The sequence below is a fragment of the Elephantulus edwardii genome, unplaced genomic scaffold (assembly GCF_000299155.1).
Source record: "Elephantulus edwardii isolate Elephantulus edwardi_28Jun2011 unplaced genomic scaffold, EleEdw1.0 scaffold00256, whole genome shotgun sequence".
NCBI classification, from domain to species: domain Eukaryota; kingdom Metazoa; phylum Chordata; class Mammalia; order Macroscelidea; family Macroscelididae; genus Elephantulus; species Elephantulus edwardii.
The window spans coordinates 3,734,096-3,746,052 of record NW_006400006.1 but is presented as its reverse complement, the minus strand read 5'-3'; positions in this window follow the sequence as shown (position 1 = coordinate 3,746,052).

Genomic DNA, 11,957 nt, shown 5'->3' with positions numbered 1-11,957 from the left:
GAAGGAATTGGCTGACACAGAAGAATTTCATGAAATGACATATGAGCAAGAGCCTATGGTGATGAAAGAGGAAGTTCAAATTGCTCTGAAGGAATTGGCAAGAAAGAAGGCTCCAGGGGTTGACGGCATTATCAATTGACATATTTCAAGAAAAAGACGCTGGCCTGGATGTGCTCACTAAGTTGTGCCAAGAAATTTGGAGAACAGCCAACTGGCCCATTGACTGGAAAAGATCGATATTTGTTCCCATTCCAAAGAAAGGTGACCCAACAGAGTGTGGGAATTATCGAACAATATCATTGATATCACATGCAAGCAAGATTCTGCTGAAAAGTATCCAAAAACGTTTGGAACAATATGTCAACAGAGAACTGCCAGATGTGCAGGCTGGATTTAGAAGAGGTCGTGGTACTAGGGATATTATAGCTAATGTCAGATGGATCTTGGCAGAAAGCAAAGAATACCAGAAGAATGTCTACCTGTGCTTCATTGACTATGCAAAGGCTTTTGACTGTGTGGATCACAACAAGCTGTTGTTGACTCTGAGAAGAATGGGAATCCCAGAACATTTGATTGTGCTAATGCGAAACCTATACTTGGACCAGGAGGCAGTCGTCAGAACAGAGCAAGGAGGTCCGTCAGGGATGTATTCTGTCTCCATACCTTTTCAATCTGTATGCAGAACAGATCATCCGAGACGCTGGGCTATACGAAGAGGAATGTGGAATCAGGATTGGTGGAAGAATCATCAACAACCTGCTTTATGCAGATGACACAACCCTGCTTGCTGAAACTGAGGAGGACCTGAGGCACTTGCTGCAGAAGATCAAGGACTACAGCCTCCTATATGGACTGAAGCTAAATGTCAAGAAAACAAAGATTCTAACCACTGGGCCAGTTGGCAGCATCAGCATGGATGGTGAGGAGATTGAGATAGTTAACAGTTTTAATTTACTTGGCTCCACAGTCAGTGCTCTTGGTGACAGCAGCCAGGAAGTCAGGAGATGAATTGCATTGGGAAAGTCGGCTGTGAGGGACCTCTCAAGAGTACTGAAGAGCAACGATGTCAGGCTGGAAACTAAGTTGCGCCTGATCCGGGCTATAGTCTTTGCAGTTATGTGCTATGCATCAGAGAGTTGGACAGTGAATAGGGCTGATAGAAAGAGGATTAATGCCTTTGAGCTGTGGTTCTGAAGAAGAGTGTTGACTATACCATGGACTGCTAGGAGAACAAACAGGTTTGTCCTGGAGAGGGTGAAGCCAGAGTGTTCCCTGGAGTCAAGGATTCTGAAGCTTCGTCTGACATATTTTGGGCATGTTGCAAGGAGGGACTGGTCCTTGGAAAGGGACATCATGTTTGGCAGAGTAGAGGGGAAGCGAAGGAGATGAAGACCTTTGGTGAGATGGATCGATTCTGTGACTGGAGCGGTAGCAATAAGTGCGTTTGAGATGGCTAGGTTGGCACAGGATAGAACAGCATTTAGAGCTCTTGTATGTAGGGTCGCTATGAGTCGCAAGCGACTCGATGGCACATAACAACAACAACAACATTTCAAAAGTCATACAGTTCATGGTCATACATAGATGCTTAGTTGTTTTTATTAAGGACAAAATAAAGTTTGGAGAAAAAAATACTTGAAATTCTAAGCTCAGCTGATAATTAGGTAGATTCATGATACCTGAATCTATAGGGACCTCTGGTGGTCTGTTATTTTGTTAGTTGCTGTGGAGTATGACACATAGAGACCCTATGAATAACAGATCTAAGCTTGTCCTAGCCTGTGCAATCCTTATCATCTCTGACACTTTTGAGCCCATTGCTACAGTCACTCTGTAAATCCACGTGATTGAGGATCTTACTCTCCTTCACTGTCTCTCCACCTTTCCAAGCACATTGTCCATGTCCAAGTAATAGCTGCTTCTAGCAACATGCCTAAAGTATGGGAGATGAAATTTTGTCATCTTTGCCTTAAAAAAAAAAATTCTGACTGCACTGATAGCCTAGTGGTAAGGAATTACACTACTAAACTAGAGGAACATGGTTCAAGTCCACCAGCCTCTTCTTTCATGTGATTTATAGCCTCTGAAAACCCACTGAATTCCTAAAAATCTGATAGACATAGAACTGAGTGGACTCAATCTTTAGCATCAACTGTCAAATATTACAACCTCAAAGTTTATTAAACCACTTGTTCATCTGCACATTTTATGGAAACACAACTCTGATGGTCCAATGGTAAGGAGTTGTGCTACCAATTCAAAGGCTGGCGGTTCAATCCCAACTGTTGCTCTGTGGAAGAAAAATTGATTAATCCCCTCCTGTATGATTTACAGCCTCTGGAAACTGCTGGAAGATCAGTTATGGACTAGGATCTGATATTGAGGCGCACAACAGAAACCTTTCTCCTGAAGGAAGAGCAGTGATGTCACCCAGACACCAGGGGGCACTCTAGTTCATTTTATGCAGATTTAAGAATGTCTTTTCCTCTTCAATGCAGATGAAAAATATTCGTCCAAATGTGCTAAATTGGCAGATGAAGATTTATGGAGCAATTTATCATTGTGGTTTACATGATATTTAGAATTAAATACAACTTTTTACTACTCTTTTTATTTTCCATATTGAAAGAGAAAACAATACTAGTTCTAGTTATTAAACCATCATTTTATAGTATAATTTGCATCACATATGTATATATATTGACAACCCTTTTTAGAGGTTAAATAGTTTTTGAAAATTATTTTCAGATAAAGTATGAAATGTATTTATAAACAAAATAGAAGAGAGATTGTATTTGTTGAATCTTGGCTCTTCCAATTACTTTAAATAACCAAATCCTAATATATACTTCTTTGTGTCTTTTTCCTTGATTGAACTCTTCACAAGAATAAATTAAATCTTACCTGAACCACTTGTATCCTTTTACTCGTCAAGTACTTACTGAAAATGCACCATGTATGCAAATGACCAGTTCAGTTCAGCTTATTGTTGTCAACTTAGAAGTGACTCAGAGCTGATCCACTAGTGGTTTTGTCTGAGACTGGAAACTGCACAAGAGGAGAATGCCTATACTCCCCCTGTGAAGCTACTGAAGAATTTGAACCACCAGAGATGCCAGATCTTTGGGTTAGTAATGTCGTTCTCTATGGATTACACCATCAGGGCTCCCTTTACCTAGAATGTTTAGTAAAAAATGTTTGGGGAAGGTGTTTTGGAGTAAAGATCAAGGGGCAATAAGAGACTGAGTCATGTGGAGATTAGTAAAGCTTCCTTATATAGAAGAAATAGTGAGTTCAAAAGCCCTGCAGAGGAAGACTGCTTAAGCATGTTTAATAATAGGCAGTATTTTAGAGTCTCTTAGGTAATAAAAGAGTGTCTCTGTGGTACAAATAGTTAACATGCTGTGCTGCCCACCACAAGGTGTACCCAAAAGAACCTGGAACAAAAACTGGAACTATGCTTCCAAAACAACAACAATTGAAAAACTTACAAAGCACTGTTCGACTTGAAATATATGGATTCACCATAAGTTCAAATCCACCTGACAGAAACTTATTTTGGAAGAAGGACAACACAGCAAAGCAAAGAGGAATATCCTAGGAGGTCAGAGGAAGTGAGTTGTATCAAAGGGTGTGGGGTTTCCTCTGAGCGGTATGAGAACAGAGACTGGAATGATCATACTGCTTGGAAAAAGATTACTCTTATTCCATGGTGAGAATAGAATGACAAAGAGCAAAGAAAGTAGGGAATAGAGAGAGCAGATTGCAGAAATGAAGACCAGTGTGGATGAGGATTTCTATAACATAGTATTGGTGGAGACAGAGAGAAGAGATCTGATTCTGGTTATGTCTGAAGGCAGAGCTGACAGATGTGCAATGGATGAGATGTGAAGCGTGACATACTACAAGGACATGGGAATGCAAATCAAGGTTTTCAGATGAAAGGGGTTTCCATCTTTTACAGAAAGACTCACCACTGAGAAAAGAGTCATTAGGTTCATGTGGTTGTGGGTAGTAACCAGGAGTTTGTCTATAGGCATGTGACATTTAAGATGGTTTTTTTTTTTTTTCAGATTTTCAAAGAAAAATACAGGATTGACATTTACATGTATATATAGCAAGCCAGGGAGAGAGTTAGACTTGGGATAAAATGAGGCGGTGTCAATACTTATGTGTACAGTGTTAGACTCATCCTTATAGTGACCCTATAACACTCTGATATTTAAAGTTTGGGGAAATGGAAAAGAACCCACAGAGGGGGATGAGTAAAGGCAACCAGAGAGGTAGGAAAAAAAAATCCTACCTGATAAAATGAGCCTAAATGATGTCTCCAAAACCAAGTGAAGAATAAGAATAAAGGAATAAGCATTATAGGAATAAACATTATAAGAATCACCTGTGCCAAATTCCTCCATCAATCAAGACAGCATAGAGCACACAATAGGTTGGCCACAGTCAGGGCTTCATTCATAATCTCAATTACTACGATTACGTAGAGATGCAATTGTACTCAGTTGAAAGATTCTGTCTCAGATAACTGTTTATAACTGAATTTAAATTTGCTCATTAAAAATAAAATCAATATTATCAACCAAAATTGGTGAATAAAAGGATGTTGAGATAATTGTAAGGAATAGTCATTTAGGAAAGTTTCAAAGCGTCGACTGGGGCAGAGTAACTGATGGCCTAGCAACTGGTCATCTAGTGGGTAAGAGGTGTGCTGTCAATCCAAGGGCAAGTATTTAGGATCCACCAGTTTTTCCAAGGAATAACAGTGCAAAATCTGCTCCCATGTGATTTACAGCCCTGGAAAACATGGTAGAGGGTCAGCTGTGAGTCGGTTCTTACTCAAGAACAATGAGTTGAGTCAACATAAATGTTTAGAATAAAATCGTAAAATTCTTTCAAAACATTGATAAAGATTGGCAACGATAAAGATTAAGACAAGAATATATACTTCACTATATACTTCACTTTCATGGGTTTAGTTCAAACTGTATACAGCAGATTCAGGATGAAAACAATCATATTTTTCCACCTCAGATACTGCAAGAGAAGGAATGTCCCCAGGGACTGGGCTTCCTGTGGAATACGAGGGTAAAGATATCATGTCAAGAAGAAGGCCAGAAATAATGATTTTATTGATCACAGACAGATATCAACATAAGGCACAGGGGGTTTTATGAATATCTGAAAGGTGAATGTGGAACTTGCACATAGATCAAGAGGATACTTCATTGTTTAAAATAAGAAATAGTGTTTAACAAGGCAGCATCTTTCATCACTCATATTCAATCTAATTGCTGATTAAATCATACAAGAAGCTGGGTTATATGAAGGATGTGACACAACCGTGAAGAAGACTTGAAGTATTTACTCATTAATAATAAAGATAAGTCTTCAGTATAAATTATCCTAAGATAAAGGAAACAAACTGCCTCATAACTGGATCAATTAAACAACATCATGATAAAAGGAGCTAAGTTTGGAGTTGTTAATGATTTACTTAGCTCCATAGTCAGTTCTCGAGAAATCAAACGGCGTATTGAGCTGGGCGAATCTTCTGTTAAGGTTCTCTTTAAGAGTAAGAATATCACTTTGAGAAAGAAGCTGCATCCAGCATGTGCCATAGCATGTCCAATCACTCTATCATTATCTGAAAATTGGAAATAAATACGGAAGACTGAAGGATAATTGATGCCTTTGAATGGGGGAAGAATTGGTGATACTGGGGGAGAGTATCAGATATGCCATGGACTACCCAAAGAACGAATAAAACAATCTTGGAATGAGAACAGCCAGAATCATCCTTACATGTAAGTATGGTAAGGCTTCATTTCATATTATTCAAGCATGTTAGCAGGATGTGCTGCTGGTCATTGGAGAAGATTATCATGCTTAGAAAAGCAGAGTGTTAGGGAAGGCAAGCAAGACCATCATCAAGATGGATTTACACAGTGACTGCAGTGATGAACTTATTGAGGACATTGGAGATGGTGAGGATGGCTCAGGATCGATCTGACCGTGTTTCCTTCTGGAGTGTATAAGGTTGTTATGACACAATGACACTTAACCACTGAAAAAACTTATTTAGAGAAACTGAATTTAATACATGCACAAATGTGCAAACATAAATTCAAAACCAAATTTGACTGGACCAATTAGCAGCATCATTATAGAGGGACAAAAACTGAAATTGTCAACGATTTCATCTTATTTAGATCCACCATAAATACATTGTGGTGCTAGCAGTCAGGTGATCAGAAGACATATTACACTGGGCAAGTCCACTGTCAAGGATCTCCAGTTACTGAGGAACAATAATGTCAGTTTGAATACTAAGATGTGCTTGATTCAGGCCATAGTCTTTTCAGTCACTTGTTACACTTCTGAGATCTAGAAAATGAATAAAGTTGAGAGAAAAATAAATTTATTTGAGCTTTCAAAGTAGAATGTCTCGATTGACAAAAGAACAGAGATGTCTTGGAGAAAGTTCAGCCAGAGTACTCCTTGGAGGCAAAGATGGCAAAATTTTATCTCACAAACTTTGGGAATGTTGCTAGAAGAGACTATTACTTAGAAAAGAATACCATGCTTGGAAAGGTCAGTGAAAGAGCGGAAGACTCTCATCGAGATGGATCAGCACAGTAACTGCAGCAAGTGGGTTAGAGATCATAAGGAGAACTCTAGATAGAACAAGGTACAGTACTGCTATGAGTCATACTCAATGGCACATAACGACAATAAACCCAAAGTTGTAGATAACAGTGCCGTGTTTAAAAAACACACAACTGCACAATAAGATGGCAATCTCACACATTTGTATGTCAAAGAAGAATCATTTAATTAATCATTTAATTAACTCTTCTGTATATATTTCTGCACCATGCAGACACTGTGACTTACATAGCCAATAGCTATTTTTTTCTTTTTCTTTAGAAAGAGAATTCTGATTTTATTTGGAGTAGAAATATATCTTGTTGAAATGATACTTCACACTTCCTTGAACAGAGGGTTTGCATGTGACCCAGATCTGGTCAGAGTTACAAGTGAGAGAATCTTGGGTGAGACTTTCATTTTTTCCAAATAAAGACAGACACAGGTGGCATGGATCTCAGGCAGACTCAGGAGGCATAGGAGTCCTTTGAGCATTCTTCTTTTCATCGGGAGGTGAATCAGCTGAGACTGCGGAAAAGCGACACATGCCTTGTTGCCGTGAGCAAGTCAGAGCCTCTGTCCTTGAGGAATTAACAGAACAGCTGTACCAACCAATTTTGAAACTTTTTCCTTTTTTATGAGAATAGAAAAAAATCAAACTATTTCTTATTTAATGAACATTTATCAGTTATTTATTGTCTGGTTGGACCTGACCCATAGCTGACTTTCCAGCAAGTTTTTCAGAAGCAGTAAATACAACAGGTGGAGACTGCCCATCTTTCTCCCTCTGAGCAGTTAGTTTACTCAAAGAAGTCAAGTATAACTTCTGAAGATATAATTCCTTTTAAGGACATTTTTAATTTTTTTTTAAAATTTCTTTATTTTTGTTGTATACCAGGAATGTGACCTATCTCCATACCTATTCAATCTCTGTCTGGAACAGATCATCCAGGAGGCTGGGCTGTAAGAGGAGGAATATGGCATCAGGACTGGTGGAAGCCTCATCAACAATCTGCATTATGCAGAAGGTACAAAGCTGCTTGCCAAAACTGAGGAGGCCTGAGGAGGGCCTGAGGCATTTGCTGCAGAAGGATAAGAACTATAGCCTTCAACATGAAGCGCAACATCAAGAAAACAAGATACAAAAAAAAAAGAAAACAAGATACTCACCACTGGGCCAATTAGCAGCATCATGATATACAGTGAAGAAATTGAGGTTGTTAAAAGCTTTAGTTTTCTTGGCCCTGTAGCCAAGAAATCAAAAGATAATTTGCACTGAGAAAATTTGCTGTCAGGAACCTCTCCAGAGTATTGAAGAGCACAATGTCAATCTGGAGACTCAGGTGGGCCTGATTTGCAATTACCTGCTATGCATCAGAGAGCTGGACAATGACTAGTGATGATTGAAAGAGAATTGATGCCTTTGGGCTATGATGCTGGAGAAGTGTATTGAGTATACCATGGACTGCTAGGAGAACAAACAAGTTAATCCAGGAGAGGGTAAAATCAGGTTGCTCCTTGGAGACAAGGATTCTGAGGCTTTGTCTGACATACTTTGGGCATGTAGCAAGGAGGGACCAGTCCTTGGGGAACATTCTTAAGTGGGTGGAGGGACAGCACCAGAGGGGAAGACCTTCGATGAGACGGATTTACTAGGGTAACGGGGCTAGGTGTGTAAGAGACAATAAAGTTGGCTCAAGATAGACCGCGTTTCAGAGCTGTTGAACACAGGGTCACTATGAGTCGCAAGAGACTCAATGGCACATAACAATAACAGTTTATTTCTTATAAGCAGAAACTACCTTGTTCATTTCTGTACTATAAATGAAGAAAACAGATATATTTAATCAAGAAAGTAACTATATTTATGTTCATTTATATAATTAATACAACATGATATGATGATAAAACCATAATATGATGAAAAAAATAGTGTTGGAGGGTCAACGGCAGGTCATTTCCAACTCAGCAGCACACAATAAAACAGAAATATATGGATTTGGTCTGACTGATTTCTTTCTAAATTTTATCTATTTTTCAAAAGTGTAATTCTGAAAAGTTAGGGTTTCAATAAAAGGTAGAACTGATGGGGAGCTGTGTCTTGAGGATCAGTATGTGGAACCTCCAAAATATGCAAATATTTGCATAGCCTAGGTGGATAACCACATCACAATGAAGGATAACAATGGATATTTATCCTCCTATAACAATGTGCAGTATCTAACTTGTGCATAAGATTAATCTATTTAAATAAATGAAAAATTGGCAATTCAATCCAATAAAAGACACCAGGAAGAAAGACCTGTAAGTAGCACACTTTGGAAAAATAAGCATTAAAAACTTGAGGGGGAAAAAAGATCTCAAAACTTCAGGAAACTCAAATCTAGTCTCACACAAGGGATGGGAGGGTATCATGCTGTGAATTAGATATTAATAGACAGCAAATGATTTCTGTTTATTTTCTTACATTTTTATTCTGCTGTACCTGGTTGTGAATACTTGAAGATCTCAAAAAGGAAACTTAAATATTATATGACCATTTAAAACTGAGTCTTCCTTTTCCTTTATCAGGTTATTTAATAATTATATGCCAAGATGCATTGTTATAAAGATATTTCACTTTAATTTTAGTATGAAAATCAATTTTAGATGGATATTGTATGTATATCACATATATACATATAGACACTATTTGATTTACTAGGTAATATTTACAAAAATTTTTGTTTATTAAGTAATATTTACAAACTTTCTAAGCCTTTTTTATAACTCACAAGGACTTGAATCTTTATTTTTAATACAGAACTCATTTTTCAGCCAAGATTTCTTTTATAATCTCACTTCTAAACTCATGTTTGATATGCTCCCGGGAGTGCTGTGTTTTCATGTTTGTTAAATACTCTTTAATTGCTAAAGATTTAATTACAAGGAAAAAGTAAAGTGTAAAGCTTCACTGGATCCCAGGCTATGGTTTTGAGCGATTGCATTAACAAGTGCTCCTCTGTTTACAAAGGAATGTTTAACACCCCTAGAACACTCAGTGTGGACGATAACACGGTTCACCGAATCCATTTATGCACACTCACAAGTGCATGGGAAACTTAAACGGTTTATCATATAACCCTCCACACCATTTATTTGAGAATAGTTACAATTGATATAAAAACACCAAATGTTTCTATAATTTATTCAATACCACTGATTAATAAATTCTCAGTCAGCTAAGAGTTAGCTAATTTTAAAATACAATCCTTTATGGATAATAACTCTTGTACATTCTCCAGAAAATGCTATACTCTAGAGGTCAGTACGGAGCTCTAGTAGCCTAGTGGTAGCAATCTGCACTGCAGTCCAGAAGGCACGTGGTTTGAATCCACAAACTGCTCCGAGGGAGGATGGGGATCTCCTCCCGTGCAATTAACTGCCTCTGAAAACCCGCTGGAGGGTCAGCTATGGGTCTGTTCCAACTCAACGGTACACAAAAACAGAGATCAGTGCACAGTGGAATTTTGAAGGCTATTCTATTCAAAGGAATGAAGATTTGGCATTTTTTTATTGCAGGAAATTGGATCATATACATTTAAGACAACAAAAAGAACACATGTCATTTTTACTTTTCAAGTAGTCATACATAAATATTACATAAGGTGAAATATTTTTTGATCAGTAATTCTCTTCAGCTTTAGATATTTCTTTTTTCTTTCTTTTTAAATATATTTTCCACATAATTCTATGATTATATAAAAAGTATAGCTGATTTATTGGCTTCTTGTTATTATTTTAGACATGGTACACACTTACCTGGGGGCATAATGCCAACCTATTGATTTAGAAAGAAAGAGCTCAACATGACATGCCTGGAGAATAGTTTCTGCTTTCTGTAACAAGTGACAAAATTTATCTTGCTCTATAAGTATAATTTTGTGCAACTGGTAAATTCAGATATAATCTTCTGGGGGCATAATTTAATATGCCTGAGCTATACAACAGAAAATTTAGCAAAATTAGACATTCAATTTCTATTAAGAAACTGTTTTAGGATATTGTTTTCAAAATATTAGTTCTTTTGGAGCATACAATAAAATAGTAAAGCGTTGTAGAAGAGAAAAACTTGAATGGATGTATAAAATACCAACCTAAAGACACTTAAAACCATAGTAAAAAGTGTAGGAAAAAAGAATAAATTGTCAAATGACTATATAAAGGGACATGCTTTCATCTAAAAAGAAGGGCAAACCAATAAAGGGCTTCCTTGATAGATAGCAGATTACCAAAATGATAGTCAAGGACAGGTGTGTTTTCATGAATTCAATGAAAATTTAGATGAAACTAGGTGTATAAACAGTTGGTGGTTCTATTATATAGGACAAAGTTGGACATTTCACGTAAAAATGAATGAAAGAAATTTTTTTTGGTTTTTTGCTTTTGTTTTACAAAGGCAGAGCTGGCTAAGTTCAGAGTGCATTTCATTTGGCTGAGAGACCATAAAGTGAAATGAGAGAAAATTAAATCAGAAAGTTGGTTTGAATACATAATGTAGCTCCAGTATCATGAATGCAAAATGCTGATACTTTACCAAAAATCTTTTGAACAGACCATGTAATAATTAAATATAGAATTTTCATATGAGCCACTAATTCCTGTCTTAGGTATATATAGAAAAGACTGGAATAGTGTCTCAAACATGTACTCATACACCAATTACAGGCATTATTCAATATAGCCCACATGTGTATACAACTCAAGGATTCATCATATACAGGCTGTTGTTAGGTGACTTCAACACACAATATTCATGAGCAAAAGATTGAAAACTTGCAGTATCCTGCACCATCCAGTAAATTCCTGACATGTTCAAGCCTATTGTTGCAGTTAGCGTGTCAATCTATCTCCTTGGTAGCCTTTCCTTTAGGTTACAATCAACTTTTCCAAGTAATGATGTCTTTTTCCAAGTAGCATGCTCAGTGTATGTGAGGTGAAGTTTCATCATCCTTTACCTCTAAGGAGCACCTAGGTTTCTCTTGATCCAAGACAAACGTGTTTGTGCTTTTGGCAGTCCACAGGATAATTAATAATCTTTGCTAACACCACAATAAAAAGGTGTAGATCCTTCTTCAGTATTCCTTATTCATTGTCCAACTTTCTGCTATATATGAGGCAAATGAAGAAATTACACTTTAGTTTTTAAACTAACATTCCTGCTATTTAGCAATTTTAAAGACATCTTAGAACATTTTTTTCAAATACAATACATTATTTGGTTTCTTTTTTTTACTTTTTTTATTATTATTAAATTTTAT